This window comes from Rhynchophorus ferrugineus, unplaced genomic scaffold (assembly GCF_030347505.1).
Source record: "Rhynchophorus ferrugineus isolate W39M unplaced genomic scaffold, kcgeb_rfMv2 rfM3, whole genome shotgun sequence".
Taxonomy (NCBI): Eukaryota; Metazoa; Arthropoda; class Insecta; order Coleoptera; family Curculionidae; genus Rhynchophorus; species Rhynchophorus ferrugineus.
This window is the reverse complement of record NW_027472582.1, coordinates 37,489,370-37,516,192: the sequence shown is the minus strand read 5'-3', so window position 1 is coordinate 37,516,192 and position 26,823 is coordinate 37,489,370. Positions and strand designations below refer to the sequence as shown.

Below are 26,823 nucleotides of genomic sequence, written 5' to 3'. Positions count from 1 at the left end.
TGTCTGTATTAATTTTATTTTTTGTATCAAATAAAGCAGTATTACACTTTATTTTCAAACGTATTTTCTCTTGTATCCATAATAAGATGTCTTCGATGCCAAATGACTGCTGCAAATTGATTAGCCGAGTTATATTACCTTTTTAAAATCTTATATAGATATTTTCTATCGACTATTTGTTTTTGTATTATTATTTAGTATCTGTATATAACTATTTTTTTTTCTTAATGGAACAAATTAAGGATTTCTCATGTGATGTGATTTGACACAAAAAATATTAATGATAATAATTTGAGTATTAAAAACAATTTTATAGCGTGACGAAAGCATTGTTTTGCAGAATTTTTTAGAAATGTTTCTATTAAGTTAGTATAGGATCAATTAATATTAGAGGAAAGGTTTCAAAAAATGTGCAATAAATGTACATTACAATGTCATTTACATATGATAGTTTAATGTTTATTTATTCAAGAAAATTGAAAAATATTTGTCATTTATTTATGATACTTAGGCAGTAATAAAAGGGAATGTACCATATCATTAGTGTCTTCGTTGTTTACACACAATAAGTCAGGGCCGGGTTTCTGTCGTTAGCATTTAAGCATATTAAATGTTTAAATTCATGTCAAATATTTGTCAATAAGCTAAATATTTATAAATATATTTTTATAAAAAGTGCTATTAAAAGTTTATTGAGATTTATTGGAATCTTACTGTGTCAATTTATTCTGAATATAACCTACAAATATTGGATGCTTATATGTTTTCTGATTATTTTCTCAGCACTTGTATATAAAAGTTGTCCATGTTTTTTTAACAACCATCTTTTATTAATATAGAGATAACGTTCCGAAAGAACGACGGTGGTTTAATCCATCGATCCGTCTTCATACCTCTTCAGTATATTGAAATTGTATGCTAGCCAAGCCACGTTGCATCGATTTTAATAAGTAATAGTTAACGATAAGAAGAAGAATATGAGGAAGAAGGAGGTTGATGTGCGTAACGTTAAACCTTAGAACATGCAACGGAACCATTCCAGATAAAGAAATTCCTTTAAGAGATTACTTTTTTTAATAAAAGAAAGCTTTGTTTGGTTTCAATAAACGAAAGTGCCGCGAGTGCGTGGTTGAGTTATTGTAGATCCATAGCATTCTATAGGTAAGTATTTAGTTATTTTAGATATTCCCAAGTCGACTATTAGTCATGAAGAAAATATTACATTTCCATCCTTGCAAAATTCTATTAGTGTAAGCTTTAAAGGAAATTTAATGTTTACCCAAATCAATGACATTCAAGGATTATACTGTCCGAAGGCCTAAAATTTAGTGAGTTGCATCTACTAGCTTTATAATTTTTTCTTTTTTATTAGAAAATTAAAACCGCTAACTAATGCCAGTTAAATCAGGCAATGCCGATAGAGAGAAGGACATGAATGAAACTTAAATTCCCATTAAGGAAATGGATTCTCGATTTCAGTCCCTCTCGTGGTTCCAACAGGATGCGGTCATTTCGCATACAGTTAAGAGGAGAAGGTGAAGGAGAACATTCTCCACCTTCTCGTTTTTCGAAAAAGAGACATCAAGTTGTGGGAGACATATACTCCACTATATATTACCATATCCCACTTTTTTGTAAGGTTTTTCCATGGGGTTTTATTTTAAATTCAAAGTTAATTTCAATAAACTATAAGCCCTGAATATTTCTCCACAACCGTGTAGGTGTTAGTGAATTTATCCTTTAGCTTAGAGCATTAGAATGGGCGAAATACTGTTGAAGGGTAGTTTATACGGAGATTTTATACTAAAAATAACACACTCTAGAATTATCATCTAGTTAATTGAAAGAGTAGAAGGAAAACTGGACAAGAGTAATTTTATCGAATAATAAGTTCATTGTTACCAAACTATACTACGGAAAGTTTCTACGTTCATCTGTCCCTGTCAAAGAACAGTGAAACATATCTGAGGCTTAGAAACAGGTGACAATACGAGAAGCTGTTTTAAATTTGCACAAGGTCAGTTGTTATGAGCCAAAGAACTTTTGGTAAAAAAATCAAGAGATTTCAATAATTATCATTAATTTAATTGCTGCTTTCAATTTTCATTTTCATAACTGTAAGCGTAACGAAAGCTTTATCGACTGAAATAATTCATCTAGAAGATATGTAGGTACTTGGTTCGATCTCTCGATCTCTTCTACTTAAATCAATTTTCAACTTCGTTATAATAATAGATTTTTTTGATTAACATATGAATACCATAAGTGATATAATATACAATTTGAAATACATTTTCAGTTATATTCAGAAAATTACTAGTAAATTGTTCTATGTTAATGAAAAGTCATTGGAAGATCCGTAAGGTTTTTGTGGCTGTAGATCTAATAGATTTTTCATGAGCTAATATAGGTTCTTTCGTTTACAAATATTTGCCGAGAATATTAGTAAAGTTAATGTGTTAGCTAATACAAAAACAACGCTCTAATTAGTTTTGTTATTATTACCTTGCGACATAGTTCATGAGAGTGTTGAAGGTGTTTATCGGATTAGGGTACTGGTGCTGCATTTACGAATATCCTTTTGCCAATTGTTCAAATTTCCTTCTGATATATAAAATGTTTATATTTCGAGATTCGAAATGTATTTTTTAGTAATAAATCTACCGAGTATTAGGCAATTGAGACTATCCAACGACAGGTTAGTTTGGCCGACTATTAGCCAGTACCCAGGCTACAAGTTATTTAGTCTTGGCCAGTATAGTTAGTAGCAGGATTCATCAATAGGAGGATTGTTTCGTCACCTTGGCTACCAAATAGATTACAAATTATTAATTTATAGTAATGTACTAGAGACAGATAATAAAAATAAGATTTATATTTAAATCACAAGTGAGATTACTAAGATTTTAGTAAAAATTAAAGCAGAACATTTAAAAATTCCCCATATTAAGTATAAAAGAGTAATCAGAGACGTTACGAAACATTGACGTCACTTAACGATTCCTAATCATTATTTCCGCATTTAGACATCTGAATTTTCACACGTGTCCATATCATTTATATTATATTTAATAACTAAAATATTGGTTTTGTGCTACCAACGGGAAGAAAAGCTAAACGAACAAATTGAACTGGGATTAAATAACTGTACGCTGTGACTCTGACTATAATTTATTTAATTAAAAATAATTTTTTAAATATTACCTGAACTCTTAAATAATTGAAGTGTTTGAGTATTCTATATAAAATAGCCATGAAATGTGGTAGAATAATGAAGAAAATCAGTAAATAATGCTTGGTAAATATAGGTAGTAGTAAAATACTTGGGAATAAAATTAATAAGTACAGGTAATAAGTTTGAAGAGTACCCAATGAGAGTGTAGTTTCCCGTTGGTAATTGTGTGCTAACACACCACAATTATATCGATAATAAATCTAGTGAAACATTTTATGGTGACAATTTGAAGATAAATATGCAATGTATTTGACAGTGCTACCAGAATGTTAAGTGTACATTGTTGAAATTAACTACAACAAAAAAAGGTTTAAATTATGTATATTTGATTATGAATAATAGATTCTCTTAAATTGTTATGTGAAAGGAGTGCTGTGGAACGAAAAAGTTTATTTGGTACGAAATTACCTTGTATTATGCGGGTAAATAAAATGTATAAAAAATGCAACAAATTCATGTAGTTAAAATAGTAAATACTTATATTAGAATTTTAAATATCTTCAAAAGATCTTCAATTTAATAAATTCCCAATCTTCGAGCTAGACTAGGTGGTTCGAGCCTTGATAAAATTAACCAAATTTCTCTTTTTCACCATTTAAACGAAAATATTAAATTTTTATGAATTTTTAACCAATATTTAATTACACTGGAGAACCTATTCTAATTATAACACAAAATTATTTATTATTATTATTATTATTAGTTTGGTTAGTGGTCTCTATAAAGTCTAAGAGATTCCCAATTGGTCACTATCTAGTTTTGAATTCTAACTAATTGAACATAACAGAAATATCCAATGCAAATAATCTGCAAATAAGATCTTTACTTATTTTATATGTAATGAAGATTTAATTTGTATTTATATTATATTTATATTATATTTATATTTTAATTACCTCAGGATTTTGTTTTTTATATTTTAAAAATATTGTGTACCATATATTCTACAATACTCTAATTGTAAAATAATTCTAATTTTGTTATACATGTCTTTGGATCTTTTGAAACTACATGATCTATATTTTTACACGATTGGTCTGAAATTTGCTTTGTTTATATCTCATTTGTTAATTCCTTGTTAAATAGTCTCAGAAACCAACAGAAGATTTTTTGCAGGGTCAAGTTTAAAAACAATAAGGCATGTTTTTATGTATAGAGTATTATGTTATCGTTCAAATATCTGATGCAGTAGAATAGATTCAATTCATTCAATTTGATAAATTACAGCAAAAATACCCCTTAATGAAACTTTTTATGAAATTTTTATTTCAAATTATTGGCTGAATAATAAACAAGATATTAAATAGACAAACATCCATTCGCCCTTATTGAAAAATCATATATTTACCAATAAACCTAGAAGAAAACATTTTGTGACTAAAAAATATTACATCATTATTTACAGTTTTATGTGACTGTTTTGTCATAAAAATAATAACTTTGTCAAGCGTAGAAACCATCTAAGCGTTATTATGAGATATATAAAAATTTATTACTTAACTAATTTTTTTGTTGTTACTTTATTCTTACGAGATCCGTTTGCGGATATATCAAATTAATAAAATATAATAGTTTTGACAAGAGCCGGATCTAGTTTTAAAAGAATTTTGGAACCCGTTACCTCTCTTCGTCTGTGCAATAATATATAAATTATGAAGTTGAAAAACCCAAGCCACAAGAAGCAATATGGACTGCCTGTGGCATAGGCATAATAATCGATGAATTATGAATTCTTCTTTAACTTATGGAATCTGTTTTGCATTCGTGGAGATTTATTATTGTCTTTCTATAACTGTATTTTTATGTGCCTAAATGTAAAAATATGTATTTATAGATTTATTATTTATGAATATTCAATACATTTTATTTATTATTAAGATATTATATAGTTTCTTGAATCAGTGTTATATATAAGTTTTTTTCTTATGAAAGTTATAATTTTATATGTTGCTGATGATTATGAATTTTGATCTAACCATTTACTTTTAAATGTCTTATTAGTAAATAGATTTTTTATATTCGAATGGAAAATAAAAGCATATGTCCCTATCATGTGATTCTTTTACATTCCCTCAGTTGACTACTACATGTAAATGATTCACGGAAATTTTATTTTGCTTCAGCAGGAGTACCTGTGTTTATAAACAGATGATTCCGAAATGACGCAATGTCCACTTAAAAAGAATTTGTATCATATAAATATGATAATAACGATATTAGTCTTCAAAAAGAAAGGATCTGCATCAGGCATAAATATCTGAACGATTCAGATATACATATATTAAGGCAGAGTTACCAATTAAGAAAACATCCTAGAGCAATTCTTACATTATTTGCTATCTGTTAGTGACATTACAGCATGATTTCACTATGAATTTCATAATTCTAACATCTCTGAATCTCCAATGCCTGTTTATTTATATGATCACCTCTCTTATAAATTGTCCTTTTCTTGACCTCTGCCAATTTTTAACCTATTAAATAAACAACTGAAGGAATCTGAAGCAACATCCTAAGAGCTGAAGAGATATGACAAAATTGCCTGTTTGAAATTAGAAATACATAGAATGAGTCATAAAAGTTAAATTAAAAACACAAATTGACAGTTAAAAACATAAATTATACTGTTTTAGTAAAAACTGTTAACCAATTCATATGCACTCCCGAAATTAGAAAATAAATACCATTCAGGTTTCAGTTAATTTGACTATATATCTGTATATTAATTTTATAATACCTGTTCAAATCTTATTTTAAATCTTTCTTAAAAGTCCATATCTGATCATTAATCAGATCACAAGGTAGTAAACGTTTTAGTCTAGGTATTTCATTGCTATCACGATTGCAAGAATGTTGCTAGAAGGTATCATCTCATTAGGGACTTAGTATGGAGTATAAACTATAGCACGCACTATAATACTTTGTTTTGGAATTGAACGTATTGAACGTCCGATATTGATTTCTACAGTAATATTTTGTTGCCTAAGAATACCTTTCATTTTGTGCGGCAAGTCAAGACATTTGCTGTAATTTAAGTTCAAACTCGTTTAGCATGTGCCACACTTGGGGGGAAATTATTACTATTCGATGGTAGCATCTTCTACTTTTTTATTACAATTATTGAAATGTGTCTAGATGAGACTAGGTGAGATGTTAAGACTGTCATTTTGTCTGCGATGTCTGTGTTACATGCTAACTCAGCAGTAATTTTTATAGTCGGCAGTTTAGCAGTATACAGGATATACAATAATGGGTTCTTTACATTGCCTTATGGTACTCTTCTAGCGTTCTTGTAGAATATAGAGAGACTATTCCAAGGTGTTTCGAGGTAGTCGAACTATACTGTCTACTATAGTCGAAATATTCCTGTAAACAGAATGAAAATGGTTAAGGACAAATGTTTATGAAATAAATCGGGTCTATAATTATATAATTTAGTATTATGACATTAGTATAAATATACATTAACAGTTAAAATAAATGAAAATTGTAGTCTTTATTTAAATTCAAGCAGTTTATGTTATCAGTTTTAATAACACTTAAAGACAAGTTATTAGAACTGCATCTTGAGAATAGAACAAAGAGCTAAAGCTTGGCGAATAAATTTGAATGAATCATTTTATTTGATCATCGTTCCCAGTACAAAATTAAGTTGTTTGGGAAAGTTGAATACTGTAACTTCTACGAATATTAACATTGTTTAATAATATATTGATATGTGCAAGTTCTTAAAATTAAATGATGTTAGGATATACATTAATTATTGTCCATTATATTGTGTGTATGATGGCTGTATGAATTTATTTTAAAAATCTATTTTGTACATTCAAGGTATTGTCATTTTGAGAAATCGTGTACATTATTATATTTCAAAGTATTCTGTATCTATTTCTACTGCTATTTTGACTCTTTCTGGAAGTATTTTAATTTTACTTTAATTTAATTATAATGATGCTTTTTTGCAGACTCATTCATTTCATGGAGTAGATGTTTCCATTGTAAAAGCGAGTTTCATTTGTTTATATTTTCTCAATATTTTTAGCACGTTCAACATAGCTGGAGCTGGAGAAGTGAGTGCGCAATAACAACAGTACTGTTCATTTATTTGGGAATTTGGGTTAATCCTGGCGAGACCTACTACTCTTAGCGGCAGCAGATCTCGCGCGATACTCACTTGTCATTGCACGCCATTATTGTTAGTGGTAGGACATAAGCTGGTACGTGGTGCATTACTTTCCCTTCGTACCGTATGCATATGTCATACTTCATCCAGCATAATTTAGTTTACCAATGCTATCAATTATTGTTATTATCGCTATTATCCATTATATCTTGTTTGTTGTTGTTGGCTATATGTTATAATTATGGTCTATTGAAAACCTAAAGCATACGTAAATGCCACCAAATGTGGTTTCAGTCAGCTCTTCGTGACAGCGTGTCTAGCGTGTTTAAAAAGTAGATGCAGATATCCTGACATTATAGTTAGTAGTACTCGCTATGATAAAGCTAAAATTATCTAGTATATAAATAAGTAAATCAATATATAGATAACTCTGTTACTATTATGCATAGTTACCTTACATTAGAGGTATCTATCGTAATAATCCCCAATCCCTGTTATATTTCATGTATATTTAAATTCACCCTTGTCATTGAAAATTAATTGCTCATGTACGATTTCATTATGTTTTCAGAACTATCATCCGACCACCTCGACATCTCTCGTTCTTCTCATCGAAGATCTCGCCCGCTTATTTGCTTTATTTATTTTGTCATTTATTGAGTAAGTAGCTGTTATATAATTTATTGGGATCGCTGTTATTATTTATTTAATATGTTTAATTGGTACTTATTGTTTTATTAAATATACATAAGTTCAATTAGCATGACACAAATTACGCCCTTAATTACAAGAAAAGTAAGTAAATTAAGTTTGTAAATAAATTTTTGCCACACAAATATACAAACAAAGTTAAGGAAAAACAACTATGATTCTGTGACTCGGAGAATCATTTATCTGTTCAAATTATATTTCTATAATTTCCATTATTTCTGCTTTACTTAGATCGAAAGTCTAAGTTCATAATTTAGCATATTTTCTGCTAAAAAATGTTTACATTACTATTTATATTTTACAATTTTACTATTATATTATGTTATTTAATCCATTTTAAATTAGTATTGAATCACAACAACATATCTTCATATGAGTTCAAGCGAAATTGATTTCTTAGCTCACAATTTAAACTTAATGAATTGGGCAGATTACTTAATTAAGGAGGTTAATAAATCTTAATTATATAATAGTTAATATAATAACTAATTAATGAATTTAATAAGGAAAATTATATTTTAATTAAATAATTTCCATCTTGTTTTTTTGTCTAATCAATTTAATGAAAAACAAACGATAATTTTAACGACAATCATTTCGGTCAACAGCCAACTATGGCTTGATAACTATATATGCTCAGTATGGTGAATATACCGAGTGCAACAGTGCTTTCATTCAAACGGCAATAGTGTATCTTTCACAATTCATGCAACGTTTGGCCGACCGTTGTCATGCAAAGGGATAACTTTGCGTCTGTAGCTCACTATAGCTGCCAACTTTTATAGTAATACATCATTTAGTTTATTTAATTGACATATCATCAGTATCAGTTTCATTCGGTTTTTGGCGATACCACTATAAGCACAGCAATATTTTATGGCTATGAATATTACTGTTCAGTGTTCTTATAGATGGCAATTCAGAACTAATCTATTACTTTTTACACTTGGGTTTGGTTTGCTAATAATCAAGCTGCCATATTGGAATATGCGATAATGGATAAATATGGAAATTTCAGTAAATTCGTGTGGTAGGCATCTACATACCTACTTTTGAGTCTTCCCCATCGCATTTAAATATCTGGAAGCAATTATTTCACCGACTGATAAGTTGTTTGAAAATCATTTGATATTTGGAGCTGGGTTTTTGTCTAATACGCTTTCCGCTAACGAGCATGTCGTTTAGGTCGTTTTTATATCAGTGACATCAAAATCATCACTTTTAAATTATTGAAACCAAAACTTATAATTGAGATATGACTGAATATTACTATAAGTATTAAAGGTAGTTGAAGGGTTTAATACTATTTCGAAGTATTTTATGCTTAAAGATGATATGTAAGGTGTCCTAATTATTTGGTTGATTTATAGTCTCTTAAACGCATTAGAATTCTTGAGTTTATTTGCGATAGTGATTTTATTAATATCAAAATTGATAATTAGCAAAGATATGGAGACAAAATTTAAAAGAGAATACGTTCCCATACGAAATCATAACTATTTGCACCGTTATTCATTTCATGCTATATTTATGTGTTTTGTTAAATAAATTTAATTAATTATTTTAATTACTTAGCTCAAAGGATTCGTAAGGTTCTATAAGTATATTCTTTTTTTGTTTTGAATACATTTACTTTTATTAAAAAACTAAAATTATTATATTAAGATATATTTTAATAAATATGTTTTTAATCCCATTGATTCCTTAAATAAATGGAAATATGTTCATATTAATTGTATATAATACGAACAGTCAAATTATATATATATATTATATTGAATTTAACATATATTGTTTTTACATTTTAGTTTTATTTGCTTCTCATCATAAGCTCCTTTTTGCGTGATTGCCAATTTATGGTCTTCGGCATTAAATCTATAAAATGGTGAATGATTAATGTAAAAGTCCATCCCTAGTCTGCTTTGCTTGATGGTTAATGAAACTGTATTATATTTTATCACACTGTTCACTTTTGCTTTCCGCACACGAATTTTTCATTATTGCAGTTTCAGGACTGCCACTTGGTCCATTGTTCTATCAAGTTAGTTATTATCACACATTTTAATTGAACAAAACATTTGAATAAAAATACATAACAGTTTTAATTTTACTTATGCATTGGTTTACTATTATCTTATTACCTTAAATTTTTTCAGTATCTCTAATCAGATGTTAATTATCGTATTAGCTTTTAAATATTTGCTGGTGTATGCTAAAACCGCAATGTCATGAAAATTTGGTATAACTAAACTGAGTGGAAGTATGTTTAAAGATAATTTATATTCATTCTGAATTATTCATACTTTATGTGCATAAATAGTGAATGGCAAATACTATCTTGATGTAATAGAATTTAGTCACAACGCTTGTAGTTTCATTAAAGCAAACAAGGAAGTTGTTGTCTTTTGCATTATAATGCATCTGTCCATCCTTGCGAAACCGTTATTAATTCTTATACATAATTATTATATTTAGAAAATAAATGTATTTGTTCTACGATAAATAAATTATATAATTATTAATATTTGATTTAAATGTTAGATACAAATTTAGATAATTTGATTTATATATTATAATATCTATCTTTTTTATATTATGTAATCGCTTGTTTTAATACCGTAGTTAACTATTTAATAAGGCACTGTTATACGAGACTGTTCAATACGACTGCGGAGCACTATTTGGTCAATAGTATAATTTCAAGTTTCGATCTTTTGTGGTTCAGTGGTTAAGGCGACATGATGCTCCTACTGCTGCGATAATCGCGAGTTCGAATGCTGCTGGGGCATGGATGTGCTTTATGACTGTGATTATCTTTATAGGCAAGAGTGGAAAATGGAATAACCATCCCAGTAACGCTAGTAATCAGGCAGGATTAGAATACTCTGGGATGATCTCTAAGTTTGCCACTGGCCAGTCGGTAAGCTTACTACCGAGGACCGTGGTTGGGAGCCCAAGTTAAACAGTAGGTCCAGTCCATATAAACACTCGATAGTAAACAAGAAACTTTAAAATATATGAAAAACAAATTTTGATATCATTTTTGTATAAAATTTAATTTAATTTAAAAATTTTAAGGTGATATTAACTAATGGGTATCATGTTCGGTCAAAATGGAACAAAAAATGCGAATTTAAATGTGTTTAAATAGGTTTTGGTTTAAATGAATACAGTATCATCGAATATGAAATTTGTGAAAAAAAGTGTTATTGAAGTTTAAAATACGAATTGCTTCAATATTAGTTTATCAATAGTTTACTCTGATATCTGCATCTTTTTGCTTTCATTAAATTACCTGTTCATTTATAGCTGTCTTATTTTGCTGTCCTGTTGGAATACAGTTGCAATCATATGATCCATAAACTAGAGAGTTGAAATTAGAGATATATTAAAGTAAATAAATTTTTTTGAGAACATTTTCTTGTATTTGTGCCTGGGCTTGGGAGTACTTTTTTTCATATATCTATATCTATTTCTACTTTTCACCATATATTTCTACTGCCTAATATATATCATAAATAAATAGAATATATTAATTAACCATAAATAAATAGAATATATTAATTAACCATATTAATTAATCTTAGGATAGATGCTAAACTTTTTTTAAACTTTAGTATCCACTTATTTAGTTATCAGTTAATATTAAGCATCAAGAAGATCTGCGCCAATATCGTTACAAATTGAATTAATAGCAGCAATCAAGCTTGGGAAGATCGGATAACTTTTGAGAACGACTATTTTCCATTAGAGATCGAGATTCTTAGCTCAAAATTTACGATAATTAGTCGGTACTTGCATGTATTTGGATCATGAATATGTATTGGTGAAATTGCAAACAGTCAATCTAAGCAACCGTTTAACAAACATACTTTTTAATTAGATAACATTGACATTTCTATTTGTAAAGTAAGAGCTTTAGTGTTATTAAGTAAGCAGGTGCTAATCACGGAACGCTCAAAATTGCATTTCTGAGATTCAGTACTTTTGTTGTTTTAAAGAAATATGTAGCCAAAACCATTCAAATACTTTTGAAAACGTATAGTAACAATGGTCCGTCATATCTCAATTATTAGTTTAAGTATCAACGATTTAAAAGTGTTGATTTTCATACTAATGACACAAAAAACGGCCTGGAGGACAAAAATGTGGGAAGACGAGAACTCAATTCAAACTCTCAGAGAATTTTCAAACAGTTTAACAGTTGATAAATTAACTGTTTCCAGAGGTTTAGAGGTGATGAGGAAGATCCAAATATAGGGAAATTGGAAATAATTCAATATCGCAGTTTAATTATTTCTTGGGGAAAAAGAAGAGTTTTCTGACAGACGATGAAAATTGGGTGTAATGAAATAAACTCAAGCGTTAAAAGTAATGGGTTCCAGGAGCACATAGATACGAAAACGGAATATTCATGGTCAAAAAGTCTTGTTGTGCATATAGTGGTAATAGCATGGCATAGTGTATTAACAGCTCCTAAAACCGAATGAATCTGATACTGCAGATAATACGTCGTTTGAATAAACTAAATGTATTACTCTAAAAAATCTCAGTAATAGTGAGCTACAGGCGCTAAGTTATCCTTTTGCGTGACAAAACTCGGTCACACAAGAATCTTGAAAGATACAATATTGCAGCTCGAATCGAAAGTTCTGTCGCTAGTTTTTTCCACGCACATAGCGTCTTTTGAGTACGATTTGATGTATGTAATATGGCTTGGATAAAATACGGTTTCGAATTAATGAAGAAGTATGAAAATGGAACTCTGCCAAACTGAAAAAATGTTAGAATTAATATACATTGTAAAACATTTTTTGAATAAAGACCATTTAAACTCAAAAGTGATCAGAATACATGCAAGCACCAATTTTAAAATTGAAGACTCTGTCATCTAGAAATTCTCAAATCACAGCTATTAATATACTAGAAAAATTTGGAAATTAATTCAGTACAAGAGCTAAATTTTTAATAAATTTAAATTTTAATAAAAGTATAATGGAATAAATAATAAAAAATACACACAAAAACACTACACACCTACTGCTTGTTTATTACGCACTTAAAATAAATGATAGATCATCTCGTTATAAAAAGTATATAACCATTAGAATAATGTAACAAAAACTTTTGGCATAATAACTAAACTTATTTATTTGCCTTTATGATAATAGGTAATTAGTTTTACACTTATTCTTGTATAGTTTAAAAAAAGGCAAACCTTGCAATGCTGAAAATATAAAGATTCTTAATCTTTTAATACCACACGCCAAAAAACAATGTATGTTATTTATTTTTATTGTTCTTCACCATATCATCATATTCTTCCCTCCCCTCTACAAGACTCATATCTTACCAGGATGCTGGCGGTAACGATTAATTAAAAAAAACGTCTCCGACAATTTTTAGACTCATCGCGTTCAAGGAGCACCAGAACGCTGGAGGCGGTACCGCCGTCCGCAAAGGATGCTTCACGTCTATAAAAACCACTATCCTGATTGTGACCATTTAGTATTCGAGGCGGCAGCTTGCTTTCTTTCTAGTTGTGTGATCTGACGTGAGCCATTTAGTGTCATCAATCGGGAGAATATTTCTAAACAATACAGATGAGACTGGAAGCATTTGAATGGCCTCAAAAATAGAAATTAGTTGCTGAATTCTTATTTGTGTAAGTGATAAATAGCGTTATGTCATTATTTATAACAATGATTTTACATAAAATGACTCATTGGTAATGCAAGATTATTTGTGGTACAGTAAAGTGAATGATAAATATATATTAAATATTATGAAAAAGATTTACGGCTTTTTAAGGATGAAAATTGCATGGTAATAAAATAAAAAACATATCTATTTCCTTAACGAATGGACAGTTAATATAAAGTGTTACCAAAATATAATATAATCTAATTAAATTATTTATTAAATATTTTAATTGATATATCAAGAAAAATTATTATTTGAAGCAATATTTGTTTATATATAATATAAATAATATATATATATATATATATATATATATATATATATATATATATATATATATATATATATATATATAAATAAAAAATTAATATAAATAATAATAATAAAAATAAAAAATATAAAAATATTAAATAAATAATAAATAATATAAATAAAAAAATATTATTTTAAACTAATACTAGAATTGCTTAAATAATAGTAGGCACTTAATTAAATAACCGTAGAAAACCGGAAAAACTAATAAACAATAGTAAAATATCAATATTTATTTATATAGAATCATTAAATAAATATTTACTAATATTATTTTATCCAAAAGCTTTGAGTTTTTGAAATTAATTTCTAGGCTAGACTTTTAAATATATTTCATAAAAGAAATAAGTTTTGGATATTTGGAGTACATATTTTTTAAACTGGCTGTTTTTTTATATATATATTTTAAAGTCTCCTTTTACCAACTATGGGTTTATATGGACTGGGCCTAAAGTTTGACGTGGGCTCCGAACCACAGTCCTCAGCATCAATCCTACCGTCTGGCGAGTGACCAACTTTAAAAATAATCTCAGTGGACATCCGGTCTTACCCAGCCTGGTTATTGGCGTGTCTGGGATCATTTTCCTTGTCGGATTTTACACTCTTACCTAGAATAGTCACAAATTTTAAACAATCACAAACATAAATTTACGACCATGCCCGAGCAGGATTCGAACCCGCGGCTATCGCAACAGTAGGAGGACCGTCCCATCGCCTTTACCACTGCGCCACCAAACCGGCTGCCTGTTTTTAAAGGAATCATTAATTTTAATTTATTTTATTAAATGCATTTTATTGATCAATTATACTTGAAAGGAAATATAGTGTTATACATTCAAGATATTTTAGAGTAAATTGCTACGTTTTATATAACATGTTAATATTTTTCGGTGCTCTGATCTGATTTTAGACATTTTGACCAATCATATTAATATTATTATTAAAAAAGTCGGCTTCTAGAGCTTTATTTTTAAGATATTACTCTAGAGAGTTTATTCTAATTTTATTATTAGGGATGATTTCCCTAATAATAGAAGTACTCGAATTAGTTATAATATAAATAAAACAATTGATACAAGGAAATTTACAATTTTTATCGATTGAAATTGTCAATAATCAATTAATTATATTTTATTGTATATTGTATACATTATTTTATAATTAATTCGTATAAATTAATATAATATTATATGATATGTTGATATAGACACCTTTTAAGACAATTTTAACTACAGAATTAATTAAAGAAATACGCCGAAGGTAAACATTTAGTAGATTGCCGTTGCCTAATTACATTCAGTATTTTTAGCGATGCAAATCCAATGAATATTTACATCAGATTACTGAATAGAATACAACTAGATGAATGACATAATATTGTTTCTTTGGTGCTGAACAAAGAGCCGTAAATTTATATGTAGGTATTAAACATATATATAAGACTAACAGTGTTTAATTCAATATAAAGGACAACTTATAATTGATTCTCCTAGTCAATTGTGTTGTCTGATACAATTTTTTATAGCGTATTTGCAGTAATGATCACATGTGCATAATTATCATATACATAATAGAAATGAAATAGAAAATATCATTATATTAATAATTTTATTGGCTAATTTTATACTTATTTATTTTCGATTAGAAAATATAAATATTTAAAACATTTTAAACATTTTAAACATTTTAAAGAATGTGTAAATAATTGGAAATATATCCAATAACAATATAATATGATGTAGATGATATAGATCTAACGATATTTAACAGGAATTTTAATATTTTGAAACAATTCCAAAATATTTTCTCAAATTATAAGGGTACAACGACGAATTTAATTTTGGAGATATTGTCTAATGATTTTTATTACCTTAAGGCATCTTTCAATATTTCATCTTTCTTAATACGTATAAAATCATTGACTAATTTACGTACGTCATCTAATGATTTTGATTGTTTATCCCCTAAGACGTGGTGCATTAACTAAATAAATAATAATGCGATGGGACTGGTGAATATAACGTATGCGCGAGAGCTTACCAAGTTCAAAGATTCTTTTTGAGGAGTGTATGCTCATTAAAGAGAGAAATCAGAATTTCGAAATTTATTACTAATCAATAAGTACATGTTTCGTAAGGCGCTATATCAGCATCAAGAACGTTAACAGTCTTATTATTATAACTGTTTATAATTACTTGGTTAATAATATACAGTTTTATATTGTGAATATGTTTTGCTGAGCATTACTCAGTCAATTAATTATATTTAAAAGTTGTGGAATTTGCTAGATACAAATATGTTTGAGAATTTAGTGAATTTAAGTTTGAATAATTTTGGTGATTAGAAATAAGGATATATTATCATCAACCAATAAATTAAAATCGATTCCTGCATCGTTAAATAACATTTAGATAGCATAATAACAATAGTAGAATAATTAAAGGGAAATAATAGTTTCTGCTTGGAATTCTACCTTATATACACTTAGTCCTCAGACAACTTTTTGGTATTGTACTCTCTGGTACCTATCTGCATGAAGTTAAAAGCATATATTCATATATTTCAAATATATCAGCTGAGAAAGACATGTTATAAATTTAAGTATTCAAACCTTCCAATATACTTAATTAAAAAAAAACATTATATTTGTAATTCTTTTTGGAGATTCTAATGTGAAGTGTTGATTTCAATATTTAACTTATATATTATTTTTCGATAAGTTTAGGTAAAGGTTCTGTGAATATACATATATTATCAATTTTAGTTCAACTATCGATTAGGAATTGTCTGGTATGTAATGCAAAGAACAAATATTTCTCTCTAATAATCTCATCAGCGCTTCTCTTAAGTTCGTTTACATTGTTTACTTTAGAAAAACATTTCCTGGCTAGAGTATAACCTTTTGAATATAACTCTCTCTGTGAAGGTTAACCCCACATCCTGTAAGACAATTGTTGTTTTAGTTTAGCATTTAAACAAATAATGTTTACATTAAACTCTATAATAATCGCACCATAAGACCTGTAAAACTTCAGACCGATTGACCTACAGATTGCTACATATCAAAGTATAAGAGCAAAGGAAAAGGATCTTGATACAACGAAAATGTCCAGCTAAAACTAATTCGTCTATTGCTGATGTTGCTTCGGGTTCTGAAGATGTAATTTAGTGGGGATCAGATACACTGGAATACGACTGGAAGGTGCCAAGGGAGAAACTCATACTGAGCATGTTCGTGTAGCCTTTCACGAAAAGGATGCCTGATTCGATATGAGTATCCGCGTTCTTCGCAAACTAAGGGGCATTAAGTAACGCGTGGACTTTCTTGGAATAGAATACTTGGAGTTGTTACAAGTTAGCTCTACTTATACCACATAGGTGCTCCAAATAGGCAGACTGATCGGCCTAGCATTTTATATAGTGTCGCTTTCTGGGGGATTGGGAGTTTGAGGAAATGAATCAGACAGGTTCCTGCATTTATAACCCCGGCCTCAGTTATACAGGCGCACAATCTCCGTAAAAAGGTTTTGTTTCGCATCAGAGCCAATATGAGTACCGGGAAAATGAAGAGTAAAAATACGAAAGTAATAAATACATTTCTTTTAAGTATATCTAACAATTTAAGTAAATATTTGGAAAACACATAAAAAATGATATATTATATTTACAATCAAAGATATATTTATATACAATAGTAATATTATGTTAAATGGGATTTATAGAACTTTCTGGTTTTAATGAAAATATATAAATATTTAACACATAATATAAAAATTTGACCCAGAGCAATTTATACCTCGAAGATGAAACATTTTTCATAATAATTAGCGGTCATATTCATTATCATAGCTGCATAATATAGGACAATATATATTATCTTGAGTATTTATTGTAAATATATAATTGTAAGTCATCCATATGAGCTTTAGATGTTTCAATATTTAATTTTGCCTTTTGCGATTTTGTTGAGTTTTTTCGCCCAACAAAGCAAACAACAGTTAAATATTATTTTTTAACTTAATATCTCGCTGAGAATGCCCAATACATTACTTGTTAATTGAATTGATAGTGTCGAAATTGTCAATCTAAATATTTAATATAAATGCTGCATTGTGGAGAGTGTCATTGTTTACCGGGATGTCTGGATGATCTGAAATAAATTATAAGAATTATTAATGAAGTATATTGGCCAGGTTAGATCATTATTTAACATAGTGATGGCATGAAAAATAAAAAACTTACTCCATTATAAACCATAAAAATAAATCATATATTGTTTTTTTACCATATAAAATTGTTCAGATTTAAATATATTATTTTAACTAAAAAAAAATGTAAAAAAACGTGACGATATATTATTATATATTATATTATATAATCCATTAATATTTAGGGGTTCAAATATAAATCATAAAACAAGAAAGATTTGAAGTGGAAATATAAATTTTATAATATTTTTTAAATATATTGGGTTTTTGTTGATTTTCGATTAATTTACAAAGTGCTTTTAGCTTTTAGGCAGTGGTAGCTTCAATGCTTCTGGTATATTAACATAAACGTTAGTATTAATTTCTATCTACGTTCCACAAAACATTGAAAGGCTTTGTTTTTTGTTAAATTCAGCAACAGTTACTTATTCATGGTCACAGTATCAATAAAGAATCAAAAATAATTTACCTTATAATTTTAACAATTAACGTTTGTGTTAAGCATTTTTATTTAATAAATACAAGAACTAATAGAAGACGATCCTAGTTTTCTACAAAACAACTTCCTGAAAAGTAATGGCGAAGAGAACTATTGATAAATGTTCATGAACCATGAGACTTATACAGAAAAAAAACTCATAGTGTATGACCTGGTAGAAGGAAGTGTCGAAATATGTTTAGTGATCTATAACCGGAAATAAAAAATGGGATTTTTCAAGGATCGCTAAAGATTCATACAACGAAATTTACAACACGTGTTTGATTCATCAGCGTTTGAGGCTTGCTTGAAATATGATGATTTAAAATGTCTTAAATGGTCTTATGGTTTGAAATCTGATGTTTCTAAAGTAATTTATGAATGTGTTATTGTAATGTCTTTTAGAAAGATGTATCTGAACATAATCCGCATAAGTTAAATTTTGTTTCAAAACCAACAAATAATTGACGAAAGGTGTTAATTTTTGTTTAAATAGTACGTAAGCGGTAATAACACTGTGCAAATCTTTAGAAATTTGTTTTTCATTATGTAATTCTGATTTTGTAGTATTACATTTTCCCAATTATACTCTTACTTTTTTATTATTCTGTTTTTTCCAAATTCAACGATTTGTATCAAATTTTCATTGCAATGATTAGTTTACCTGTTATAAGGATTTTAGTGGCAACTACTGTTCCTGTGTTGATCTCAAAGGAATGTTTTAGAGTAGAATATTTCTATTGTTGTTAAGTTATTTGTGAGTATCGCCTGTAACTTCGTAATTCAGTTTACCATTGATGATTTTGTGAATAGCACTGTTTTTATTCCAATATCCATGGTTTCCCAAGTTTAGATGAACCCCAATTCCAATAATCTAGGGTTGAACCCGGCCGAAGAATCTTTTGAGGTTTGGGAGGTTATGGCAATCCAACGTCAACCTGTCTTCATTTCTTGATAAGTAAGTTGACTCCGGTTTACCGAATGAATTAAAAAGCAAATAGCCTTTTGATCTCTTCATAATACTAACGACTGCGCCAGCTACGAAATGTGTAAGGTTTAAAATGAAAAACCATCATCCAATATAACTATAATAATTCTTAAAATACAACTACCACTTAATTTTAAACTTAAACTTAAAATAATTTTTAAATTCAATAGTACTGGATTAATTTTCAGTAGTGATTGATTTGTTTATGTCAACATCAAGTCACGCAATAAGCTTTCTCAATGTATTCTCATTACCAAAAATAGATGTTTTGTGGGTGGATGGAGAAATTAACTATGGCTAATATTTAACACATGTATTGTTTAATAGAAACTGCTGTCAACTTTAGTGTGTTAATAAATAATTGACAGTCTTTGTGGTTTCATAATGGATTTTATATTTCTCAGATATTTATACTGTCGTATTTAATATATTTTGCAGATATACAGTGTGTCTAGTGAGAAAGTTGAAATTTCACTGTATAGTAGAAGAACAAGTAATGATAATAAATAAGGTAATGTAGAAAACTATTTATTTATTAGAAAGCTATTTTTGCATGAAACAGCCTCCAGACGATTTCACTCAATAAGTATTAAACATAATTGATATGTATTAAAATTTAATTTAAATTATTGGTGTACCAAAAGCAAATTTTATTACTTTCAAAACGATGGATAAAATAAGCATATTATCGGGCCAAACTTCTGAATTCAAATAATCTCTTCGAGAAAAGTTTCTGAGAAAAGCAAATTTATAGTAAGTAATATTAAATAATTGAATAACTAGAATGAGTGCGTGCATAATCCCAAATTAGCTCAAAAGGATGATTCAAGGAGAAATAAATAAATTACAAATAATATTGGCTCAAATCAATAAGCTATTACCGAAAATACCATCTATATGTTTTCTACGAACTTATCTAACTATCTTCCTAATGGACATCTTGTACATATTTTACCTTCATAATATTTTTATAATAGAGTACTTTACTTATTTTATTTTTACATGCCGAACATTGGGATGTTTCCTGTTCTTGAAATCTTTAAGTATAGATAAAGTTCATGCGTGTTTTCTTATTATAATCCTTGTTTTATGCCATAGAGCTTTGTATTATTTAGTTTGAACTTTGTATACAAATTATATTCAGCAGAAAGCACTTTTAGCATAATTTGAAATAATTGTAGTTATATAAAGAAATTCCTAAAATTACAATTTAATCAATACATTTCTACAATTACATTCTTATGTTTCACATACATATTTGATTCTTGTGTGCGAGTGAATCTTCCGGGATATTTTAAGTAAGTAATTATTTTTAAAAATCTGAAAAACCGACCGAAACTTTCAGCTTTTACGAACCAATCTTACCTGCCGGATCTTATCCTATAATTCATCTAAAATGTGAGCTTCGCCACTAATGATTGGTGGTTTCTTATAGGAGGCGCAAGGGAATATTTCTGCTGAAAAATGGATAGATATTTTGGGACTTTATAGGTAGATTTGGTATTTTATATGCTGTAAACTGGAAGAAAAGGTTAATAGATGGAGTCATGTTTTTTCTAAAAAAATTGAGTGTCTCATGAAGACCATTTTCAACATATAAGTCTATTTTGGCTGGCGTTCCAATATGAACTAAAATCTGCAAAATATAGCCAATAGCTCGAAATATCTGCATGCCAATTTTAAGAGGAGGTAAACATTTATAAAACTAATTATATTACTTCAGAGATGCCCATATCCTTTAGCAAAATCAATAAAATCTTATGCATCCAATTTGATGATAGATTAAATTAGAAATATAACGTTTGCCAGAAAATCGCAAAAAGATCAGACTGACTCGCCTATTTGGACTTATGGGTGTAAAAATGCAAATCTATCAAACTTAATAGTAGTCCAACGCTGTCAATACAACATTAACTTGTATAAAGTGTTATTGTGTAAATATAAAACTGTTACTATTAAGTTTTTTTTAAATTAGTCCAAGCATAAATGAAAATAATTAGTAAATTAATTTAATAATTAATTAATAAAATTAATATTAATAATTATATATTAATAATTAATTAAATTAACACCAATTGTTTCATTAAGTATCAGTTATTTATAATTTGGAAAAATGAACCTTTCTAATATAGAAACTACAATGTATTTTGGACATATATAAAGAACATATGAATAATGAAGATATATTAGCACCAATTATACATTTTACTACGACTTGCTTAAAATATTTGTTTTCATCTAGCTTGTCAAAGCATTTAATACTTATTTTTTAAAACTAATTCGCAATTAAATAATTTAAAAGTTGCGCATCATGAGAAATTTTCGAAATTCACGCTATTATATTGTGTATTTTTTCTATTTGAATTTTTGTTTTCATTTACATAATAATAGTAAAGAGATGTAATTAACCTTGTAAATGCGTAGTTAAGAGTTCATCATAAAACATTTAATATAAACAACATTTATAAATGTACGAAGTTAGGCTAAAAAATAGTATAACAAGAAGGATATATTAATTAAAATTGTTCATAATTAATTTAAATATTCTGATTGTAATTTCTATTATATGTAAACATTATTGTTTATTTGATATATATTCAAATCAAATGACATTTATAGATAGGAATAGATATTCAAATATATTTTTGGAGTGTATAATTAACTAGCTTTAAAACACCATAGGTTGACATTGATTTTTATATTTTCATGTTGAATGATGTTTTTTGATGTAAAAAATAAATATTTTAAAATGGAAGAAAACTTGTCAAGTCGCATCAGAGATTTAGATAACTTTTATTTTAAGTTTAATCGAAAGATAATATGCACTCTTAATCTGAAGACTTACTAGACCGTAGAAATAGGATCAACTTTTTGATTCTATATACATGATAGATAAAAAAAAAAGTACCGGTTGAAAGCATGTATTGACGTCAACCATGGAACCATTTTCGCGCTTTTTCATCATTTTGAAACCATGTACTAGCCAAACCATATTGTATTGATTCCATCAATCAAAAGACGCTATCCCAATAGAACTGCGACAATATACACAATTCTTGCAACGTGTGTCCAATCGTTGTCATGTCAGAGGGTGACAATGGGTTTGTTATTCACCAGTGCTGGTCCTTATTGCAGCAATAGTTTGTTTAATTAGTTCAATTGATATCGGTCGATGTTCGCAGTTAGAATTTCATATGCACAAGCTAATGGTCAAAAATATTCTGCTTCGGTTGTCGATGTGGATAACTCTCTTGGGCTAAGGCATGACTATTTGCTGGCTTGGTATTGTCGCAGATGATATATATTTAATCTCCAGTCACATTGCGCCAGAGAAAACTTTTATTTATAGTGTTTTATAATTTTATTTATAGGCGGCAGGTTATCTGCCCTTAAACTGTTGAAATCATTCGAAACAACTTGTTTAACTTAGGTCAGCATTCTGATTCTGAAAAAAATTAATTTATCGTATCTGTACACTTACTTAAATTGAAGAAATTAAAGGTACTTGAAGATTGAATTAGACTTCTGTCCAATGTTACAATACTTAATTGTTGATTTCTTTAACAATTTGGTCGACATATAAATATCTATTGCTTCAATATTACCATTATTATATAATCATTTGGAAAATTTCAACATATATACATATATATATATATATATATATATATATATATATATATATATATATATATATATATATATATATATTAATTTAAAAACATTTGCAATAGATGTTGTTACTCTGTATTAAAGCGCATCGGATACATTTGTAACCAACTTCATGTTTGTCTACGCTGACGAGGCTTCCATTTTCATTATGTGCCATTTTACCGAGTAAATCACATTTGCGCAAAGTTTTATTTTTTTACATCAATTTTAAGAAAAATGAGGCTGAAGGTCATCGAATGCTGTGTGAGGCTTATGGCAACGAAACTCTATTAATATCAACATTTGGTGGCGCAAAAAATGCTTAAAATACAAACGAAGATACAATAATGTTATTATACAGCATGAAAACGCTCGATCACATCTTGCAAAACTGGTGAAAATATACTGAAAATTTTAAAACTTGCTATCCCACCCGCTGTATTTTCTAGACCTTGCTCCTTCTGATTTATACTTGTCCCTATATATGGCCCGTGACTTATCTGAGCAGCGTTTCACTTTTTACGAATGTTTCAAAGAATGGGTCGATTCGTGGATAGCCTCAAAAGATGCATCGGTATTTCGAGATGGAATCAGGAAATTGCCTGAACAATGGGAAATATTAGTTGCTATCTATGGGCAATATTTGGAATAAAATATCAAAATAAAGCTTCAAGTTGAAGAAAATCCTTTAAAACTGTAACATATGCCTGACATTTACATTAAATAACGTGAAATATTATTTAGAAAGATTGCTAATAATCATGTTAGATCTAACAATTTAGACTGTTTATTCGTAAATATTCGTAATTTACTAATATTAGTCAGAATGTAGGCAGGTTACATTATCATGTTAATTTATAAAATTATTATTTTTTCCGTAAAATTCCACAGTTGTGATGATAGAAAATTAGCATTCCAAAAACCACACTGGTCATTTGATGATCTCTGAAAATAACTTCATAACTCAACCAGTCAGCACGATGCCTAATCTCTTCGTGAATGATGTTCGTTGTAATCCTGAATAACTTAATATATGACAATAAGTCGGCGATGCTTATGACACTTGTTTATGGACCGGTCATTCGAACATGGAATATTTTTTCATAAATAAATTCGTTCCGTTTTCATCGTTTGAGAGAAAACCAGCTGTCCTTCTTCGTTTATATGTTATTTCTGAATGTTAAACAACGCTTTATTATTTTTAAATTGCGATGTACACGATTTAACAATTATGCATGCGTTCAGTTATTTTTAAAAGTTGATCATTAATAAATAATTCTTCTGTTAAAGCTGGAAATAATTAACGGATTGACGGATTCATGAATGAGCGCTGATGAATATTTTTTTATATATATATATATATAATCTTTTATATTTTATTCAGACAGTGATGATGATGCTATTTTGTAATGTTTTAAATACCTATTAATCCAAGTATTTCCAGCACAAATATTGGAAGTGTTTAAATATAGTTACTTTAGTAAAGTAACCTTAAATTCATTAGCATATGATATGTTATCTTAAAAGGATGGTTGCCTAAAGTACTTAACTTTAAGATGGTAAGCATTAGTCTACTAATAAATACCTTAGTCGAGATAAAGTTTTAGTTTATCCGTATTATTTCAGTAATTACTCGTACTTAAATTAGTGAAACTAAATGAATATATTTGGCGGGTCAAAAATATTATTGTAAGTTTATGCATTTGTATTACCGGTTAAGTGTAATACATATGAATTAGAATAGAAGTATTGCATAGTTTATTTTATTCTAGTTAATAAATAAATACAGCTTTTATTCAAAAATAATATATTACATTTATATAATTTTCTGTAAGAGATATTCTTTAACATAATTTGCTAATTTAAGCAAGAAATCTGTGGCAGTATAGTATATTTTAGTAGAAAATAGCTTGTGGGCTCCTTGAGTCTTTTATTTTTGGACCAGAAAAAGCGGAGACGGACAAGAAAAGTTAGAGAGAATTGAGACTTTTTGTCATGACTTAAGTAGCAGCATAAGTAGCATTATAGCAGTAGCCATAATTAATAGTTTTGGGACAAAAACATTTTTATATATTAAATTGTGGGGCAAAATCAGAAACAGAACATCTTTTCTTTAATGAGTTCTAATGACACCCATTTACTGAGTTAAAAAGTATAAATTAGAAATGAGCGTAGGTTGACCTGAGTTTTTTATACTGATTGTAATGCAGTTTTACGCATTAACGTTCAGCAGTAATCGATCACCGGCTTTGATTCTGATTATACGTTAGGATAAATATATTTTGCTATTTTTTGTATTTATACCGACTACAATCATCGAGCAATCGTCTACGTGATTTTTCTGTTCTCTCGAGGATGTTGGCACAGAAAATGAAAAGCATACATTTCCAACATTATTTTTATACATTCCAAGTGACCACCGTTACAAATCAATTTCCGTACCGATGGTCAGCGTTTACTGCAGCAAAACCAAAGTTTTGCAAATATGTTATGCATCATTGAGTGCATCTTTTATGATTTTTCCAATTTTTTTGGGGATATAACATCCAAAAACGTAATAAAAAAATAAATAAAAACGACTTTGAAATTCTGTTCTGCATTTTCGAAGGTCCCGAAGCCCAAAAATCAATCTTGAGACACGGATTGAAGATCTGAGTTCAGGACATCAAATAACGTCAAGCATCGTTTTCATCTCGTCGGGTCCAAAAGTCGACCCGAATTTGTAAACTTGTGTTTACATTATTTTCAGAATATATTGATGGTATTTCATAATATTTTTTCAAAAACATAAATAATATTTTCCTTATTATTTCTAATTTATTAAAAAAAAACAATGATAAAACCACAATTCAATGTTGTTAATCGTCTCTTGAGGATTGAAAACTGACCAGTAGGTATATTTTACATTTTATTGTACATTTAGGCTATTAAGGATGTTTTTTTATAAATGACAAATATATTTAATTATCATAATTGAACTTCACATTGTTTTAGTTATTGTCTTTATGTTATTGCGTCAACTGGTTTGGGGTATTCAACAACTAGAGATTCTGAATTAATATATCAGAACAAAATTATTTTAAGAAGGAATATTTTATACGGAAGGATAAGCTTTAATTTATATTTAAATTTAAATTTTACTTAAGATGTTTGTGTTAGGCTGGTTTTTGAAATGGATATAATTAGTTCTGTATTTTAGAAATTCGCATCTTGCAAAGCTCAAGCTGAGATGTTAAATAGTGAAGAAATATCTGAGTATTGTACGCAAATTAGTACCTAGATGATTTAATATTTCTGTATTTATTTTACATTTGCATGTTCTTATATAACCTGACGATTCACAATCAGTGGCATGCTTTTATATATCAAGGTTGATTATGATATATATTACGGTAGTTAATTGATTTAAATGTG

General features: G+C 28.4%; 1 protein-coding gene across 2 annotated transcripts in view; it reads left to right on the top strand.

The window, feature by feature from the left end:
* Positions 1-13,573: 13,573 nt before the first annotated feature.
* Positions 13,574-26,823, top strand: part of LOC143192547 (uncharacterized) — a 41,654-nt gene continuing 28,404 nt past the window's right edge. Inside the window, exon 1 of one of the 2 annotated variants that reach the window (XM_076397945.1) lies at positions 13,574-13,734. The gene's annotated coding sequence lies outside the window, so the exon portion shown is untranslated. The remainder of the gene's footprint in view (positions 13,735-26,823) is intronic. The other variant, XM_076397944.1, reaches the window with a different exon arrangement.